This window comes from Mugil cephalus, chromosome 1, assembly GCF_022458985.1.
Source record: "Mugil cephalus isolate CIBA_MC_2020 chromosome 1, CIBA_Mcephalus_1.1, whole genome shotgun sequence".
NCBI classification, from domain to species: domain Eukaryota; kingdom Metazoa; phylum Chordata; class Actinopteri; order Mugiliformes; family Mugilidae; genus Mugil; species Mugil cephalus.
In genome coordinates this window covers 54,129,448-54,148,895 of record NC_061770.1, presented here as the reverse complement: position 1 = coordinate 54,148,895, position 19,448 = coordinate 54,129,448, and positions in this window count along the sequence as shown.

Genomic DNA, 19,448 nt, shown 5'->3' with positions numbered 1-19,448 from the left:
GCTTGGAATGAAAGGGTACTCTGTACCACTGCGTATGGGATTGCCCAAAAATAAAAAAGATATTGGAAAGAAGTTGTTCTGGTTTTATCTGAGATTGTTGGAGTGAAGGTACCTCACCAGGCAGAAATATGTATACTTGGTACATATCCGAAAAACTTTATTGCAGGCGAGGAGGGAAGACATTTATTTAATGGAATTTATTTAATTTGGCAAGTGTGTTTGAATTTTTTTTCTGGAAATTGTGACTGTTCATTTTATGGATGTTATTGTTTTGCTTGTTGTCTAAGTGAAATATATATAAAATTCAATAAAAATACTGTTGAAAAAAAAAAAAAAGAAAATGTGTGATGGCCTGAGGCCTAGGTGAAGATAGGCCTGAAGAAGTCTAGTTGTCCTGCATCATTTTTTGCTTTTTGCACAATGTTATAGTGACACACTGGGATGTTCAGAATTTGTGCTACATGTGAAAGGATAAAAAAAGAAGAAATGAACACCTACTATTGCTCTGTCCAATGATGTTGACTGCGTTGCTGAAAGCTGATCCAGACTCACACCAGTACACTGCATTACTGTCCCCTAACCTATTAACATTACATGTTGATCCAGTCATTGTCCCCCAGGTAGAACAGTGTAACAGGACGCCATCATCAGTAAACCTCCTCACTCTCCACTCAGTAGAGTTTCCCTCACAGCTCAGAGACACAGAGTCAGAGGTGAAGTGCTGCACTCTGTCAGGATTCACTGTGAGAGATGTTGATGAATGGAAATCTGAAGAACAAAATACAACAAGCATATCAATATTAAAACACAAAATACAAGCATCATACTCACGACTTGCTGTCTCAGCTTCATCTATTGAGCCAGTGTTCAGAGCAGAGAACACAGTACTCCTTCTGCTGATGAGATCACTGTAAACTTTCTGCAAACCAGTGCATCTCTTAAATTAATCTCATTTGTTTTCCATCAAGCACACACATGTCCAAGCCATGGGTCTACCTGTCTTTCTCTTGTTCGTCTCTAATTCAGGCTTCTCTGTACTAGATTTAAACCAGCCTTTGACCAGCCTCTCTCCAAGGAATTAAACCTGAAAAATATGAATAATGTCCTCATGCCTTCTTCTTCATGTGTGTGACTATTATACTTATTCTTTGTCTCTTTCATGAAAGTGTAGGCTGTCCTATTTCCTTATCGCTAGCTGCTTGCTTTAAGGTAGCTTCCTTCAGTGGCCTCTAGTTTAATCTCTTTTTCACATTGATCTTTTGCTGTGAGACATCTCCTTCACACCTGTCCTGGGAGAGGAATTTCTGATGTTTTCTTTTCCTGAGGTTTTTTCCTCAGTTAAATAAACTGTATACCTTCTTCACACATAATTATTTGACATTTACACTCACATATCATACATATCAACAGAAGACTAAAGCAAAGACATTCAAAAACAGACAGAGTGGTAATGGAATAAATGTTTCTGAATGAAGGACAAAAAACACTGACCTCCAGACCAGACAAACTGAGGTCGACTGTAATCAGTGTAAAACACTGGCTCTCCTCTTCCAGCTCTACATACATATCCTGCTGTGTGTGTCTGTCCATTAATGATGTAGGAATCTTGTTCAGTTTCATTGATGCTACCAGGAAGCAGCTCATAGCTGTAATATTGATACTTGTGTGATAGATCAGGAACAGCTTTATACCAGTAAAACCTCCATCCTGCAGATGGATGTTCAACCTCACAGCTCAGAGTTACTGAGGCTCCAGGACTCAGCCATGATGGAGACACAGAGAGGACAGATTTTGGTTTAACTGCTGAAAGAGATTTTAAACATATTATGTCAGGCTGAGGTTCTGTTGGGCAAGGGTTTTGTCAAAATCACCATAACACTGTACACATTATTAACAGATTAAACAATGGTTATGAACTCAATATTTAACATATCATGTCAATCAATCCATTTCTAATCAAGTTTTAACATTTTCACTGTGAATGCATCAAGCTGTTGCTTACTGTCTGATGCTGTCAGTTTGAAATACACGCTCCACTTTGTTGAATTCTCTGCACTTTTGTGTCAGCGCTAACACATGTAGTCTATAGAGAAGTTAAACAATTCTGTATTTACTCTGGTTGGAAGGTTTGAATGTGCTAGTAGAGATCCATTCATATTCCCATTCAGCATCTACTCTACGGATCTTACATCTCACAGTTATCATCTCCCCACTGTACACCTCGGGCCAGTTAGGATGCAGAGTCTCAGTCATGCTGCTTAATACTGTTCATGTTCAAAAATGTCCATTTAAAATATGAAGAGGTTAGATAAACATCGACCAAAATCTATTCTGCTGTTCAAATCAAACCTGATTCAGGAATACACAATATAATTAATTTCTATTTCTGACTGTAATCACGACTCGGATTTATGTATTAATCCTATACCTAAGCAAAGCCTTACTCTTAGTCTTGCTCATCCAGACTGGAAAACACAAAAAACAATTCTTTTTGTTGTGGTCTATCAACCACCTGCTCCTTACTCAGAATTTTTTGCCCAATTCTCTGAATTTCTATGTGATTTCGTGCTTAGAACAAATGAAGTCATTATAGTAGGTGAGTTTAACATCCATGTTGATGTTGCTAGTGACAGTCTTAGCTCTTCATTTATGTCATTATTAGACTCAACTGGCTTTTCTCATTATGTAAATGGTTCAACTCACTGTTTCAATCACACCTTAGATCTTGTCCTAACTTATGGCATAGAAACTGAAGGTCTGCCAATATATTCTCATAGCCCTCTATTGTCTGATAATTTCCTTGTAACATCTGAATTTACAGTAATAGATTACACTAAAACTGGAAAAACATTTCGTTATGATAGACACTTAACCGATGATGCTGTAACTAGATGCGCGTTATGTCAGTGATGTGATTGACCGCAATTTAACTCCAACACAAATAGATTATTTTGTTGACAGCATGACTGGATCATGCAGTACAACTTTAAATCTAGTTGCTCCTCTGAAAAAGAAGGTGATAAATCGGAGGACGGTAGCTCTATGGTATAATTCACAGTTGCACAGTTCAAATTTGGCAATTCGAAAGCTGGAAAGAATTTCGCATTCCACTAATCCTCTAGAAGCTTACATAGCCTGGAAAGATACCTTGACAACTTATAAAAAAAATAATTTAAAAAAACTCTCCGTAAGATTAGAACAGCATATTATTCTCCATTAATAGAAGAAAACAAGACCAACCCAGATTTCCTTCAGCACTGTAGCCAAGCTGACAGAGTCACAGCTCTGTTGAGCCATGTATTCCTTCAGCCCTCAGCAGTAATGACTTCATGAGCTTATTTAGTGATAAAATTGTTGGCATTAGGGATAAAATTCATAGTACCCTTCCAGCTGTCAAAGATATAAGTATAGCGGCATTAGAAACCTCTGTAGGACCTAGTCAATATTTGAATTCTTTCTTGCTAATTGATCTTTCTGAGCTCACTCCAGTATTTACAGCATATAAACCATCAACTTGTCTTCTAGACCAGTGGTCCCTACCCTACAGGTCCGTGGGTCAATTGGTACCAGACCGCACAAAAAGAAAACCTAACTTACATTATTTCCGTTTTATTAAGCATCTGATTCTGAACAATGTTTTATTTTGTAAAGTTACTGGATTCTTTCCACCACATCTGTCCATGACTCACTCTTGATGCAGATCAAGATGCTGGCCTTGGTCACATGGCTACCTTCTTAAAAGGGGCTGCTCCCGCCGGTAACACATAATCCATTACCACTGAAACCCCAAAGCTAGCAAAATTAACAAATAACAAACGTCTTTGGAAAGTTTCTTTTCACAGGGTAACGTCTCCCATTACCCCTAGATGGCACGTTGAGTCGCTGCAAAGAAACAAACTCAGGGCTCCCATTGATTTAGCGTTATCTTGAGTCGTATTTGTCATGCACTTTATATTTGTTTTTGTGGTGTAGGTGTTGAAGGCATGTTTAACCTTTACTATTATGACCAGAGAGTGTGGGGCTGAGAGGGCTTGGCTCAACACGGCTTCGATGTGGACAGGAATGCCATGTCGACCTGGGTTTTTTGCCCTGATGCTGATATATCTGCCTGTTACATTCTGACTTGACGGCCTGACAGACTGTATCATTGAAGAAGCTTCAGCTCAAAAACAAGTTTTGCTGTACTCCCATAAAACATCTCTGAAGGGCGGAGATTTTTATTCATTTTTTTCAATGAAACAAATCAAATGTGTTGTTACACAATCGTTAATGGAAGCACATAGGTGAATGGAGACTGTGTATTATAAACAGCTTGTATAGCGATATCCCACACTTTTTAATGATCATGGCAGTGCTCGGCATCCGAGGAAAAGAGGAGATTTGATGGCAGATAGCGGCACTGTGCAGGACACTGATTTATTCTAATATTTGCAGCCTTTTGAGGAGCGGGATTTGACTGGTCCATTCTTCAGGTCATCAACAAACTGCAATGTTGTCTTCAATGTACGCGATTATGTATGGACTGGAATTATGTCGATCAGGGTCATGAAAGCAGTAAAAATAAGCATTATCTCTGCTTCTGTCACATCCAACATCGCCTCAGACGGCCCAGACACACTACTGACTCCACTGAGTTCACACACACACCGCATGTCAGGGCCGCGGATGAGTTTCTCTCCCTTGATCAATGAAGTCGGCAGTGATCAGAGTAATTTGAGGTTATTATCGGTACAAGCAGCGCAAATCACAACTTAAATGAGTGCGGTTGATTTTGACAATATTGTCAGTCCATTAGGTATACATTTAATTTTATTAAAATCAAAAATTAATATTTAGAGACTGTGGGCTATAAAATAATAGTCATTAAAGTAGCCGGCAGAACTTAATTTTGTAGTGGGATATACAGCTGGCAGCTGGCATTTGTGGAAAGCCCTGTATTTATCCGCACCTTAAAGGCCGATCAAGTCTGTGAAAATATTGTCTGACCTTAAACCATCCGTGGCGCAAAAAAGGTTGGGGACCGCTGTCTTAAACCACTTCAGCACTTTAAAAAACTACCAACAATTTAATCATTTCGAAGAATTTTAACCCCCCTTCGATTACTTGAAGTCATGAAAACATGAAAATTTAACTGTTTTCCATAAAACTAATGTTGGGTGGCTGGGGCCGTTTTTTCAGATCATTCTTGGGTATGACCAAGATTATATAAAATATTGACTTGATTGGATTATTAGTTTTCGTGTAGCATCAGATTTAAAATTTACTACCCACTTGTGACCTTAGCGGACAAAAATGTCCCATTGACTTCCATTATAACTACATTTTTTGATCCCTCAGCCATGGCACAAAAAATAATTCATTCTGGAATATTAAGGTTTCATTTATTTTAGGAGAAAAGTGGTCAAATGTGTCATTTTTAGTGTTCAGCACTAAAATCAGCCATTTCCCCATCATAGGGCCTATGCATAAGATGTTTGTTATTTCATTTGTTTTTGTGCACATTTTATTGAGGTTAGCAGGCTATTTTAAGGTGTGTGCGTATCTGTGTGTGTCAATGTGTGTCAGTGTGGAAATCTATGCAGATGACACTACAATGTACGTCTCGGGGAAAAAATGCTGTGTCTCTGACCGAACTGTTGCAAGAGGAGATAATGTTAGTATATAATTGGGTTAGTGAAAATAGGCTTGAACTGAGTGTTTCAAAGATATATATATGGTAAGATCTGATCCGAAACTACATCTGGTTGTACAGGGTACTGTTATTGTACAGGTTAGAAAAGCCAAATTATTGGGTGTGATTATTGATGAAACACTTTCTTGGTCAACACATATTAACAAGGTTTAATCTCAGAAGAGTAGAACTTTTTCAATGATAAGAAGGGCAGCACATTTACTGTCAGGCTCAGCAATTAAACCAATATTGCAATCTTTGGTACTATCCTGTCTTGATTATTGCTCAACGATATGGTCAAGTGCCTCAAAACAAGACTTACAGTAACTTCAGATCACACAGAATAGGGCGGCACGACTGGCTCTCCGCACTGGGAGGAATAGTGTAGAGGAGATGCCTAGACCGCTGACTTGGATGACAGTATCCCAAAGACTGGCTTACAATCAGGTGACATTTCTGTTTAACATTTATCATGTGCGAAAACCTTATTCTTTGTGGCTACAGCTGCAATCTACAGTTTATAGACATGGTTATGCCACTAGAAATGCCTTTACCAAGAACTTAGGCTAGTAATGTTTTGCTAGTTGCTGAATTCTTATTTTGGACTGTGATACTCTGTCTAATCCTTATTAAATGTGTTGAAGGAATGGAACTTAATTTGTATTTGTAATATTGTTTTGTATTTTAATTGTTTGGACACCAGGAAGAATAGTCTTCATCGTGGTGAGGACTAATGGATATCCAATATTAAAGAATATAACAACAATTCAAAGTCATATATGCACTAATTTTTCAAGAAAATAAAAACATGGGTTTTGGGTCCCGATGTGTGTGTTCTGCATGCTTAGTGGCTGCACTGCTCCGTGTGTGAAGGCAGCAAGAACAACTGATTGACACAGCTGATTGAAATCAACACCTGGAAAACAAAAGCAATATAAGCAAGAACTTTGGCTGGTGTGCAACAGAGCTGAGGACAGCAAAATAAATCAGAGGAAGAATAAAACAAAACACTTAACTTACCACGGATTAAATGCATGGGAAAAGGACTTGCATCTAAAAGGGGCTACCGGTAAGCTTATGTCTCCTCACTGGACTCTCATTTAAAATATGATCTTGGGCTAATCTTCTGTTTGAAGTTACAACTCTGTGTTATGCAACTTATGCTTACTTTGTTTAGGCCATCTACAATGCTTATTTTCCACCACAAAATATTAAAATGTGAAATAAAGCAGTGGTCAGATTTAGTTTACTGTAGTTTAAAAAGCAAATAAATATACATTTTTGGGTTGATTTTATTTGAGTTAAGTTGATAATTAGTATTATAATATGGCAAACTGTGTTTTGTTACAATGCAAATTTAAAATATTATGTATAAAAATTGAATATTTCTGTTTAGACAATGTAAACATTTGGTTTAATTACTTAATTTCATGTAAGTTAAAAATAAGTAGTTAATATAAAGGATGGAGAAATATACAGCACAAAGTAGGTCTTCAGCCTTTTCCTGATGTTTTACTCATCACTACTGTCTATGCACATTATGTACAGTAAAAGTTACTTTCAGTTCATTTGGTGGTAGATGAAAAGATGGCTACAACGTAGTTGAAAGGAAATCTGTTTTTGCTTGTTTAGTCAAAGTAAAATTAAAACTTCATGATGATGAAAAATCAAGTAAGTTAATCTTACCTGATGCAGTCAGTCTGATGGTATCACTCCACTCTGTTAAATAGTAGTCTCTTCTACCTCTACATCTGTATCCTCCACTATCAGACTCAGTAGCTCCATTGATCCTGTATTCTAAGGATGTTGGAGGTTTGTTTAACTCGTCTTGTTCCCATTCATACGTCCACCGAGTTCCTCTAACTCCCTGGATCTCACATCTGAGGATGATTGTCTCTCCTCTGAATATCTGAGGCCAGTTGGGTTGAAGGATCACAGAGACCTCGTTGGAAACTGTTCACATATTAAAAATACAGTTACAAGATTAAAAGAAACATCAAATAAAGTAAACATCTAATTATCCACGGGATCAGAGCACTAAAATAAATGGATAATGTAAATGATTCATAACTTCAATGCTTTTATGTAAATATATTCCGTTTCCCTGTATTCATAATGGAACTCAACAACTATAAAATAAAAATTAAATATGTTGTTTAGAAACAAACTCTATAGTAGCAACAAATATCATCAGACTCCATCTAGTGTTGAACTGTTGAACCTCAGTTGTTTATATGAAAGATACATTAACCAGAGTCAGGACAATTAGTTCATCAACTGGTGTAAATGTGTCATCAGTAGCTCCATAAATCTCTCCAAGTTTCATTCATTCTTCCTCTGGTTATGTGGGTTCTCAGTCACCTCAGTGGTTTTAGACTCAAGAATGAGGCCAAACATTTCAACCTTTACTGACTCTGTGTCTGTATGTAAACAGTGATAGTAATGTATTATTCTGCTGATGTCCACTGTTAACAGGAACAGACGAATGAGAAGAAAGATCACAAAACACAGGGACAATACATTATTGTATTTCCCTTAACCTTAACGGATACAAACAGCTTTTCTACTTCCAGATGAGTCCGATATTTAAAGTTGGTGTTGACATGTTAAGTTACTTTACATCTCAGCATTTAGTTTTATTTGATACCTATCAGTGAGGTGTTATAATGATAGAACACAAACAGACACTAGGGTATTAGTCAGGAGATCATTTGGATCTCATGTCAGATGTTGAAACTGATGGTACCTGTGGTTGACTGTTTGGGGGTTTGTCTAGTTTTCTCACCAGTTCCCACTTTGTTACTCCCCTGATCTGTTAATAGGAACAGAGAAATTAATATAATATAGAGATAGCACAATATTTTATTTCCCGAAACATATACAAACAGCAATGTACAGAGAAGATAAGTAGAAGCTCATTTCACTCTTGTGTCTCAAGTAGATCATGAAAGCAGTGTGGCTAGATTGTGTGCCCATGATAAAATGTTTTATATATAAAATGTTTTATATATATATATATATATATATACCAGTGGTGGAAAAAAGTTTTCAGACTCCCCATGCATTTCAATTTTTGGTTCCAGTGATACTCTAATGAAGGCCATGCTTTTTATTTGAGACGCTATAAAAGACACATTTTTCTATTGCTGTGCTGTGTGTCTATATCAAGCGTGGGCAACCCGCAGCTCCGGAGCCGCATGCGGCTCTTTTGTTCCTCTGCTGCGGCTCTCCGTGGCGAGCGGTGCGGGGCAAGGATGCTGAACAAAAGTCGTTCACATTTTCATGCCAACTGCCTCAGAAAAGCGGCAATTGTTCAGTCAGTAGTGAACAAACAAGAGCTACACAACAACTGAATGACATTGAATGCCACTCTACCACTCACACTCATGCTCATAACCAGTGACTGTATATACTAGGTCTTAACATCAAAAAACACTTAACTCCCACAGTGCATTGCAGCGCATATACTCTTTGCTATCGAGTATTTAATTCAAATGTATTTTATTTTCATTAGTTTTTTAAAGATAATAATAAATTTGAATTCATGGTGATCTTGTAACATTAAAATAAAATGTGTTTATTTTTTTGTCGCTCATAATATACGTCACGACTGCCGATGTGCGACACCTGCCGGCATGTCCAGCCCGCTATTTATTGAACTTTTCCACCGCAGGTAAGCCAACCACGGATAAATCCCTGTTATGTATGCATAAATACAATTTTGTTTTCACTGTAGCAATTCTTTCATTTCATAAATGCAACACACTACAGTTTTTTTTATACAGAAGTAAAAAACGATATATGCAGTGTTACGTTCAACCTGCTTTTTTTCGGAGTTCAAAATGTATTCCTATGCATAAACAAACTGTTGCTTTCTCTGTTGCAGTTCTTTCATTTCATAAATGTAACACAATATAGTTTTTTTTTATACATAGGCCTGTCATAGAGGTAAAAACGATATATGCAGTGTTATCTTCATTTTAGATGTCAAATGGGTTTTGTGGCTCCCAGTGTTTTCTTTTCTATGGGAAACGGGTCCAAATGGCTCTTTGAGTGTTGAAGGTTGCTGACCCCTGGTCTGTATAAAGCCAGTACATTTGAGAGGGTGCAAGGATGCAAGGAACAAACACTATATGTACTGGCAGATTGGTGTATACCCGATACAAACAGTGCTGTTCCCCAGTCAGCCACAACATTAAAACCACCAACAGATTAACTTTGATGATCTCATTTCAGTGTAACGTTCTTCAGGGAAATCTAGGTCTTGGTATTTATATGATGTTCGTTTCATACCTACCACCACCTGAGCAACGTTACAGAATACATTGCTACAAAGCAAAATGGAAACAGACCTTTCTCACCTTGAGCATTTCCATAGACGTAGGTACCAATCACTAAAATTAAGATAAACAAGAAAGAATATATTTAAAAACACAAAACCGAAAACAAATGACAAAGAAGTAATCTTTCCAATCCATGTACACATATACAGTACTATCTTTAACAACAGTATATACATACACTGTGTAACAAAAACATTAACAGCACTGTGTTGAACCCCTTAACATTCTGGCAATTTTTGGCTAAAACACCTAAAAAGTTGCATACCCCAAGTAAATTTAACGCTGATGTTGAACCATTTGGGGTACAGGCAATGCCTCTTTCGAAAGACAACATTCAGAACTTTTCTCTTCAACAGAACCTGTGTTACTGGCACTGAGTGAAAGGAGTGTGAATACATTGAAAAAGAAGGATTTTATGTTTACCTATTTCTTTTTCAATGATATTTGCCTCCAAAATACTATAGTTTGATCGTGTGGACTGGAAAAAAAAATTGGACCACATTTTGCAGTCTTACCTAGACTAATTTTAAATTTGACAATAATTCTACAGATGATTAGTATTTTATAGACAGGATCAGGTGTGCTGGCAGAGAAGTTCTGCCAGTGTTGGATTGAATTTCTTTGTTTGCCAGTAGGTGGTATTGTTTGAGGGTTAAGGGTTCTTTATTTTACCAGCAGGCAGTGCTACACCCTTAATGGTGCTCTTTGGCTGCGAAAACAGGAAGTGAACCTTTTGTGAGTAGGGCTGGGCGATACTGGGAATTTTGGTATCGATCCGATACTAAGTAAACACTGGGCTAGTATCGCCGATACTGCTACTTTTCTTGAAACGTCATGATCACTGAATAATTTGGTGATTTTGCATTTAATTAGTTGATTATAATTATGATAAAATACAGGACAAATATTTAACAGTACAAAATTTAAATAATTCCCCTTTTACTGCATACATTTGTTTTTTGCCTTCAGCTGAGAGAGTGTGTGTGCAGCCCAGCACGAAAAGCAAAATAGATTACACATTACAAAATGAATTACCCGAATTGACCTTTTTTAACCCTTCAGAACCGAGCAGATCTCAACGATCTGTTAAAGTATGTGGTTTTTGACTAACTGTAACTCACAATGGTTTACAGTGTTGACAAAATTGCATACGAATGATTTCGAAAAACAGTCATTAGTGCAAAATAAGAAAAAGAAACAATGTAACAAAAATATTGTGGCAAAACGGCAAGGCAATTGAGGAGGGAGATAGAGCGGTTTGAACTCACGGTGCTTTTCATTCCCTCAGACCAGAACAGGGGTTCGTTAACACAGAGTAGGAACTTTTCAGCCAGGCACTGAGCTAATACAACTAGCCGCACTATTTCCGACGAACATAAGCATAGGCTAACACAACAACAACGTTGGGCAAAAACATCCGGCAACAGAACACTTCCTGAACACAGTGCATTATGGGTAAACGTCTTAAAGGGGGCATTGTGATTCACACATAGTGACACACTATAGTGCATATTAGTGAACATATAGTCCACATAGCGACGGGCAAGCAATCTCTGCCACCGCCCAGTCCTCCTCCGTGCGGATTCCCCTCACGCAACACAGGGCAGGCTTGCAGAGAGGGTAGAAAGTGCACGGGGTGAGCAGGGAACAGTGCCAACTTCCTGGTGCAGGACCACAACCTGCTCCCTGATGGACATCCTGTACACCACATCAGAGAGCCGTTCCAGCACCTCACATGGGCCCACCCAGTTGCTTGTCAGCTTGGGTAAGGCAAAAGCTCTTTCTTCTGTGAGCGGTTGTAGACCCACAATTTCTCTCCAGGGGAAAAGGACCGGCTCTGGCAGCAGACGTTGTACGCCCACTTCTGTTTCTCCCCGGTCTGACCCTGGCACTGTTGGCAATGTCGTGGGCCTCGCAAGTACTCCATGCCAGGTTTGCTAGAGAGGTCGATGCAAGAGGGACTCCCAAAAGCCAGGTCCACGGGGGTGTTAGCTCTCCTCCAAACATGAGAGCAGCCAGTGTGCACCTGGTGCTCTCCTGCACTGCTGACTAGTATGCCATCATGATCATGGGCAGGTGTTGGTCCCAACCGTGCTGATGTCACGTAACCACGATGGCAAGTTAGGTGGACAATTTCTGATTAAACCACTCCACCAATTCATCACTCCGGGGGTGTAGGGGTGTTGTCCGGGTCTTTGTCACCTGCACGCGCTTGCACACCTCAGCGAACACCTGTGCCTCAAAGTTCTCTTCAGGTGCACTGAATCGGCAGAACATTTTGCACCAGTCTCTCAGCTGTTGTTGTGGCACTTTGGTCGGGGACCGCTTACGCCTCTAGCCACTTAGTGAAATAGTCCATTGCCATGAGAACGTAGTGGTTCCCTTCATTGGTGAGTGGAAGTGGGCATAGACCTGCCTCACAAATGACACTGAAGACCTGCCGAAGGTTTGCCAGTGCCCGTTCTAAGTTGGTCACATGGATCAACAGGTCGTCAAGGTAGACCTCGCACTGACTCTGTGGAATGTGAGCCAGGACTCTCTCCATCAACCTCTCGAATGTGGCAGCAGCGTTGCAAAGTCCAAATGGCATTACTCGGAACTGCCAGAGTCCTTGACCTATGGTGAAAGCAGTTTTTGGCCGATCTTCTGGTGCCAGCTCCACCTGCCAGTAGACGCTTCTCAAGTCGAGGGAGCTGAACCAGTGCACCCCGCAATGTGGTCCAGAGCGTTGTCGATGTGGGGCAGGGAGTAATAATCTTTGCACGTCATTGCGTTCAGGAGTCAATAGTCCACACAGAACCTCCACGTGCCATCCTTCTTTTGCACAAGGGCGGCAGGGAAGGCCCAAGTTGGACGGCTCTATCACCCCTGCAGCGGCCATGGCCTGGATCATCAACTCTGCAGTCTCCCGTTTGGTCAGTAGGAGTTGATAGGGCTGCAGGTGAGTACGCACAGCAACAGAGTGTCAATAGTGCGCTGCACCAGCCCCATCCGAATGCACTCGTCATCCCTAACAGCAAAGATGTCCAGAACTCTTGGAGCAGGTCCCTTAACTGTTTGCTTTGCTGGGGGTCCAGCTGCTCACTGCTTCGCTAAGTGAGTTCCTCGACTGCTCGAACTGTTTCAGGGCAGGGACAACAGTGCTGACCGTCCTGCATTGGGGATGTTGCTGCTGGGCCGTCACTGCCAGACCACCACTACCCCCAGGCTGTTGATGCTGGACCGCCGCTGCTAGGCCACCACTACTGGAACGCTGCTGTTGTACCATTTGGATGCGGGTGCTCCTCACCTTCTCCTCCCGACACCATGGAGGGGCAGTCTCTCTGTCCCAATGTGGAGGACTGCTTTCGGCACATCCACATATTCCGGTTCTGGGTCACTGCTCCTGCGGTCGACCAATCGGAGCACTGAACGGATTTCCTCTTATTCCTCTTTTTCTTTTTTTCTATTACAAGTGTATTGTTTTGTCTGTGTTGTGCCTTGTTTGTTTAATTACACTGTCAGAATGTATGTTTCTGGAAGCATTTACACTCTGGTAGCTCTACACACGTTGGTTTATTCGTTCGCTGCTTCACCCTTGGAGACAATAAGGATTACATACTCGCGGGAGCTGCTGCTGCGTTTCAACCTCAGTCCAGCTCCATTCTCTCCCAACACTCTTCCTGAGGACGTTCGGAAACGGACATTCCTGTGGGATCAGTCCAACACCAAACAGAAACTGCACAAGGCGACCAGACGGGGGAAAAAAAAGGAAGGTATCAGAGCATGACTTCGGCGAGTATCAGATAAACAGCTGACTCTGCAGGCAGTCATCCTCACCTATGTCCGCTCACTAAGGATTAAATTGGACAAACTTCAGGCTAATGTGAACCATCTGCATCAAGTACAGGAATGCTTCTATTCTGGCATTTAATGAGACTTGGCGATGACAACAAAGTGCTGCACATTGATGGATTCGGCCCATCCAGGGATGCTTCGAGTCTACTAACTAGATCAACCTCCTTTGCTCTTCTGATGACCTAAATGAACAGGTACACGTCGTCTCATCATATATCAACTTCTGTGAGGATAACAGCATTCCCACCAAGACTGTCACCATCTTCCCTAACAATAAACCTTGGGTCACCAAGGAGCTTAAAACTATTATCAACAAGACGAAACAGATCTTCTTCTCTGGGTCAGAAATGGAGAAAAAATACGTTAATAAAGAGGTCAAAAGGTCTATTAAGATTGCCAAGCTCAACTACAACAACAAGTTGGAAGAAAAGTTTTCTCATGGAAACCTCCGCTCAGCCTGGCAGGGCCTGAAGAGAATGGCGGCTCTTAACCTTCCCATCAGCAACAACACTATTAACATCCCTGGCAGCACACCAGCATTTCTCCCCAATGACCTCAACTCCTTCTTCTCCAGATTTCAGATCAACAACTCCACCCAGCTAGGGGACATCAGATCCACCCTCATATCTGAAGTCCCCTGCATCTCTTTCCTCACCATGGACGTAGTGAGGGCCCTAAAGAGATCCATGGCTAACAGTGCACCTGGAGCCGATGACATCAGTGGCCAGGTCCTCAGACACTGTGTGGATCAGTTAGGGAGTGTCTTCCAGAAACTGTTCCAGACCTCCATCAACACAGGAACTGTCCCCAAATGTTGGAAACACTCAACTATTATCCCCATTCCCAAGAGAAGCCCCCCCAGGGCCCTGAACGACCCGCACCCAGTGGCCCTCTCCTCCCTGATGATGAAGGCTATGAAGAGGCTAGTCAAACGATACATTCTCACCCTGACCAACTCACAACTTGACCCGCTCCAATTTGCATATCAAAGCCACAAAGGTGTCGACGATGCCAAAGCCTTCATCATCGACACTATCCACAGACACCTGGAGCTTCCCAACACCTCCACCGGACTCCTGTTTGCTGACTTCTCCTTGGCCTTTAACACCCTGCAACCACACATCCTGGCAAAGAGACTCCAGCGGAGCTTCAACTTGAGCAGCTAAAAGATGCAAAAGATCAATCGCCTTTAGTTTTTAGCCCGTATTTAGGCACTTCCAGGTATGACTCATTTGCAAACCTCAGAGCTCTGGTCGGTCTGTGAACATGTATGAATTCTGCTAAATCCAAACCATTTAAGATTTTAAAAACAAACATCAGGATCTTAAAATCAATTCTAAAACGGACAGGAGGCCAGTGCAGAGAGGCCAGAACTGGGGATATATGTTCCCATTTCTTTGTGCTTGTTAAGACCCGAGCAGTGAGCGCTGGTCTAACCCACATACAACGAGTTGCAATAATCTAATCTTGAGGAAATGAAAGCATAAACCTTCTCCAGGTCACTGGGAGAGAGGTATGATTTTACCCTGGTCAGAAGTTGCAACTGGAAAAACTTTTGACCACAGAGCCAATTTGCCTGTCAAATTTGAACTCACTGTCGAAAATGACACCATGGCTCTTAATGACAGAGCAGTTTTTTTTAACCCAGGGAGGAGGGCAGAGCATCAGCAGAATCACTGTAATGTTTATGATGCCCAAACACTGTGATTTCTGCCTCGTTGTCATTTAGATTTAGGAAGTTGAGGCTCGTCCAAGTCTTGATGTCAGTTATACAGGTAAGTAAAGTCTGTACAGTGTCTTTGCAATTCATTTGTAAGGGCATATAAATCTGAACATCATCAGCGTAACAATGAAAAGACAAATTATGTTTGCAGAGAATAGATCCAAGGGGCAGCATGTATAGTGAAAACAGTAAAGGGCCTAAAATAGACCCTTGAGGGCCCCACAGGTAAGAAGGGTCACACTAGAAGAAAAATCTCCCAAATGCACTAAGAAACTCCTGTCAGCAAGGTAGGACTTGATACTAACATACCGCTCCTGGCTTGCAAGCAGGGTGCTGTGATCTACCATGTCAAATGCAGCAGTAAATCTAATGTCACCATGATGACTGCACACCCAGGATGATACCAGCTGGGCAGCCATTACTTTCAGTAACACCTTGGACAAAAAGGGGATTTTCGAGATAGGCCAAAAGCTAGCGAGAATAGATGGGTCCAGGCTAGGCTTTTTGATTAGTGGCTGCACTAAAGCATGCTTAAAGGGAGCTGGAAAACAGGCTGAGCTAAAACAAGCATGAAACAATAATAAAATGAATGAGGCCACAGAATTAAAAAAAACCTTTCTGAAGAGACGAGGGAGAATGCTATCTCTCTTTGGCTCTCAACGAAGGCAGTTGCATTTTTGCTCCCTCTCCTCTCCCGTACTTTCCCCGCTGTGCTCCTCTTGTCTGCTGTCAATACTTTTTGAGAGACTCTCTATAAAATCATGGAATTGATAAACTGGTCTCTCCATACAATTGACACCACTTTTTTTGCCGAAAAGCCTGGGTTGACATTACCGCCCTAGTTGACATCCTATGACAGTACCACACTTGAAGTCAATGAGCTCTTCAGAATAGCCCATTTCGTATCACAAATGTTTGCAAATGGAGACTGCGTGGCTAGGTGATTGGTATTATACAGCTGTGACAACAGATCTAAATGAAACACCTGAATTCAAGGATTAACACGTGTGGCCAAATACTTTTGTCCATATACAAAACAGATGAGCTGCCAAAACCCTGCCTACATGGACAAAGTTAAATAGTTCGTAAAAAGTCTCTGGTACTCACAGGTCAACAACATGACAGACAGAAAAGTGTGTCCCATCCTCAAAACCAGCACTGACACTCTGTTGTTCTGACTGAGAAGTACTTCCTGTTTGTATCAAGAGAAACTTGGTACTGCATCACTAGGGCTCTGTTAATGTTTTATTTCTGTCCTGTTAGTCCATCCCACTTCCTTTTGTCTTTACCAAAAGTCAAACCACTACTCTGGGTTTGACCACAGAACACTCTCACTTTCTGTCCTCCTGCAAAAACAAACTCAGTTCACACTTGATTCTATAAAACTGTAAGTAATTATTGTAAACATTTTTGTGTTTGCATCACATTTTAAATTGTATGTATATGTATGTGTGTCATATTTGATATGCTCAGTGCATCTTTTATTATTTATTCATACCAGGAAGCAACAACTGCAGCATCTGAAGAGGAAGAAGAATCTGAGAGAAAAAAAGAAGTTACACTTCATAATGAGATCAGGTATCTTCTTTTTTCTCTGGGTCAGTTCCTGTCAGCTTCCTTGCAGTCTAACCGGTTGATGCATCCTTTCTGCTACTAGCAGTTGTATCTACTGCCAATACAAACTAAATTTTGCAATCTGGAGGGACAAACCTCGACAATTCACGTACCACTGCCAAATTGAAGAATAGGCGGATATCAAGAAAACCTACCAATGACTGGAAAATACTGGACTGAAAGACAGCACAGAGGCACTATTCATGGCAGCTCAAGTACAGCTGTAAAGGCCAAGATCGAGCTAGAGCAGATCTGATCCAAAGTGCAGGCTGTGCAAAGATGCCCATGAAACAGTCCAGCACATAGTGGCAAGGTGTATAATGCCAGCAGGATCCCCGTACTGTGGAACTTCAGCTTCCAGACTGACAAACAGGTCTTCCTTAACTAACATAGTTAAGGAAGAGACATAGTGGTGGTGGACAAAGAGCAGAAGAGGGTGGTGGTGACAGATGTGGCAATATCAGCTGACGTCAACATCAGAAAGAAGGAACACGAAAAAGGTTTAGACATACCAAGGGTTGAAAGAGCAGCTGGAAAGGATGTGGAAGGTTAAGGCAAGCATGGTCCCTGTGCTAGTGGGAACACACAGGGCAGTGACCCCCAAACTGGGAGAGTGGCTCTAACAGATTCCAGCCACTTCTTCAATTTAATGGTGGTACATGTAACATGCCGTGCAGGGGCCTGTCCCTCCAGGTTGTCTGCTCCTTTTCCTCTGCACTCTCATTGGGTTTCTGTTGCCTGAAACGTTCTCTTAGCAGTTTATCATTAGGGGCCATTTTCTTGATGTACTCTTGGATTTTCGATGTTTCATCCTGGACCATGGCCTTGATGCTCTCTAGTATTTGGCCTTCCACTTGTATTGTGGAAGTGAAATTACTAGGGGATAATTAATTCAAAACGAAAGAATGGTTTTCGTTTTGTGATGATTTATTGGTCACGGGGGTCACATCCACTGCCACCTTACTTGAGAGCTGTTGACTACAGGCGGAAGTGAAGTGAACAGGAAGAGGAGGAGTCAGAGTGTAAGAGGATGTTTCAGGGGAGAGTACCTGTATTTATAACATGCCCCCTGGTGGCAAAATGCCAATCAGCTGGAACTGCTTATCCGCTTATACATATGGGTCATACTGGGGCCCGGTGCTGTCCAGCTCTTTATATTTGACACTCTTTGTTGGATGTTTTCCATTGAACTGGTGACTGGTACTTCGTCCCAGATGAATACTGAAGCTGAGTTGTCAGAAGATCTACGAGTGAATATGAATACTGGACTAATGACAATCCCTACAGGAACCATCACTGAGACCAATAAGCTGATACACAGTACAGTGACAGTAATACTGGCGATGTATGCGTATAAGATGGGCTCAGGGCACAACAGCAGCACCCACCATGGAAAATAAGGTCAGAGGACGAGATAAAGGTAAGAAGTTGGTCAGTACCAATTGCCAAAAGGAGACTAACAGCTCCAGCCACCTGGCCGTGTGTGCGTGTGTGTGTATGTGTACAGTGGGGCAAAAAAGTATTTAGTCAGCCCCCAATTGTGCAAGTTCTCCCACTTAAAAAGATGAGAGAGGCCTGTAATTTTCATCATAGTTACACTTCAACTATGAGAGACAGAATGGGGGGAAGAATGCAGGAAATCACATTGTAAGATTTTTAATGAATTAATTGGTAAATTCCTCGGTAAAATAAGTATTTGGTCACCTACAAACAAGCAATATTTCAGGCTCTCACAAACCTGCAATTTCTTCTTTAAGAGGCTCCTCTGTCCTCCACTCGTTACCTGTATTAATGGCACCTGTTTGAACTCGTTATCAGTATAAAAGAAACCTGTCCACAACCTCAAGCAGTCACACTCCAACCTCCACTATGGCCAAGACCAAAGAGCTGTCAAAGGACACCAGAAAACAAAATTGTAGACCTGCACCAGGCAGGGAAGACTGAATCTGCAATAGGTAAGCAGCTTGGTGTGAATGTCATATGGTCAGACGAAACCAAAATAGAACTTTTTGTTAAAAACTCAACTTGTCATGTTTGGAGGAGAAAGAATGCTGAGTTGCATCCAAAGAACACCAAAAGGGTGAATAAGGAATGTGAAATAAACAAAAAAATACACAACCACAAATGGGAGCTCACCTGCGAACAGCAATATGTTTGTTAGTACAGCACGCTGCTTCTCGGTCTCACACACCTCTAGAGGGGAGGAATAGCAACTGCATGAGAAACTAGCTTAGCTCAGACTCACGACGGTCACTCTGAG